Raw genomic sequence first — 2500 nt, 5'->3', positions numbered from 1 at the left:
ACATTTAAAAAGTTGCAGTAGAGGGCTGGTGCTTTATAGATCAGCGGTAACGGCTCTCAAGAAAAAAAAAGATGGGCTAGCAGTGACAAAGGAGAGATTCAACAACAATTTTAAATCGTCTGTAAAGCTCCCACACAAATGCTGGAAGAAGTACCACCTATCCTGATATGTATGTATGCGTGTATATATATATATATATATATATATATATATATATATATATATATATACACTCATACATATACATATATAACAGATACATGCTTATAAATATGAAGATAAATGTGCGTGTGTTTGAGTGTGCGTTTTGTATGTGGGTGTTTTCATTAGTTAAGAAAGTCATAAATGCATATGAATCTATGGTGAACTTCCTTCATTTTGAATTACGTAGTTTAATAAAACCCAATATGGCGAACACTTCAAGATAGTTTACTAACGTTGATGAACAGTAATCGCAGAATAACCAAAGTTTCTATGATTGTAAAATACAAATTATATAATAACAAATAAGAATAAACAAATATATTACCCCGCATTTATCTTTGTTTATCGATTTCTGAACAACAATCTCTATTGAACTGCAATTTCTCATCCTGTCTATGATAATTCTGTCATCAAAATATTCATGAGCTGAACACGAAATTCAATCTGTTAAATATTGATAATAATAATAATGAATAGCATTTTCGTTTTAGAATCTTGGTATTTATATATTTATTAGACCTTTTCTGTGGCTATATTGCATTTATTTATGTATTTATTTATTTATTCATTGTTTTCTTCCGAACTGATGTCTCGTTACTTCGATAAATTTTATTAATCGATAATTTCTCGTCAATTACAAATTATGTTAACATCCTTTAATAAAATCAAGATGTCTGCTGTAAGATATCGAAAAACATGTTACATGATTTTTTTAATTATTCATTATTATTATTCTTATTATTATTATTATTTTGAATTTGTGTCTATAAATGTGTGTTGTATTTTATATGGTGATTTATTGTGAGTAATGTTTATTATATTTAATGTAGGACAAGTTTTAAATAGTTATTTACTATTTATGGGGCCGACAGTAACTTGATTTCGAATTTGTTATTGGTTCAAGATAAGGTCGTTTATTTTTTTATTAATAATCAGCACTTGGAAAGAAGTAGGTAAAAAAAAATAAAAATAAAACGAGGAGAATAAAGAGAAGAAAAAGAAAAAGGAGGAGACGAACAAGAAAACAATGATGATGATCATGATGATGAAAAAGAATGAAACGAAGAAATAAAGCTAAAGATGGTAATGAGGAATATGCTGTTGAAGAAGAAGAAGGTGGAGAAGAAGAAGAAGGTGGAGAAGAAGAAGAAGGTGGAGAAGAAGAAGAAGGTGGAGAAGAAGAAGAAGGTGGAGAAGAAGAAGAAGGTGGAGAAGAAGAAGAAGGTGGAGAAGAAGAAGAAGGTGGAGAAGAAGAAGAAGGTGGAGAAGAAGAAGAAGGTGGAGAAGAAGAAGAAGAAGAAGAACAACAACAACAACAATAACAACACCGACAGCAAGATCAACAACAAGTGACACGTATCTGGCAAATTAGCGGCACGGTCTTAGAATTTGCAAGAAGTCTTACATTTGTATGAAATGTCACCAAATATTCCGTATTTAATTCCCTGCAACATATGAGCAGCTTCATCATTTAATTACAGATGCTGTGTCTGCCTTGATTTTTGCTAAACGAACGAGCCATGCATGTTTTTTTTTAAATTCAGTTCATCTGAATGCTGCTCCCACTCCTCCTTCTCCGACTCCCCCTTCTTTATCCTCTATATATCTGAGTGTGTGTATGTATGTATGTCTGTGTTTGTATATATGTATACCCACAAACACATACACATAAGTGTGCATGACCTAGTGTTTAAGATGTTTGCACCATCACGACCTAACGATCGTGATTTCAATTCCTAGATCGATTGGTGCGTTGTGTTTTTTGAGCAAAACTCTGCATCTCACGTTCCCCCGCGATCACCTCGATACCTGACGCATGGCACACCTGTGCACCTGTTCAGACAACGTCGATATGCTGAAGAGAGAACGAGCTAAAACGCGGTACGAGCATTTGATCCCTACAAGCAAAACATTTGTGAAGGTCTTCGACGGGAGAGTTCATATATGTTTGTTTGTGTGTATGTGTTTTGTGTATATATATATATATATATATATAGCTCTATGTGATTTGACTTCTGGTAATTTCACTCCCGGTATTTCGGCTATCTATCTATCTATCTATCTATCTATCTATCTATCTATCTATCTATCTATCTATCTATCTATATATATATATAGGAATTTTAAATATGATGAGCACTTCATGTTTGAAGCTCCAAAGAAACTATAGGGTTTTACTTAAGTTTCCAGCATTGAGTGCATTGTATATTATAACAGAAACAGGTGTAAGGAAAAGAAACTCATAACATAATTGTTAATGCCTTCGTCCGTCTACTTTCTGATGACTGCACTCGAC

Source organism: Octopus bimaculoides, chromosome 22 (genome assembly GCF_001194135.2).
Source record: "Octopus bimaculoides isolate UCB-OBI-ISO-001 chromosome 22, ASM119413v2, whole genome shotgun sequence".
Taxonomy (NCBI): domain Eukaryota; kingdom Metazoa; phylum Mollusca; class Cephalopoda; order Octopoda; family Octopodidae; genus Octopus; species Octopus bimaculoides.
The sequence above is the reverse complement of the archived record's forward strand: the minus strand, read 5'-3'. Positions refer to the sequence as shown.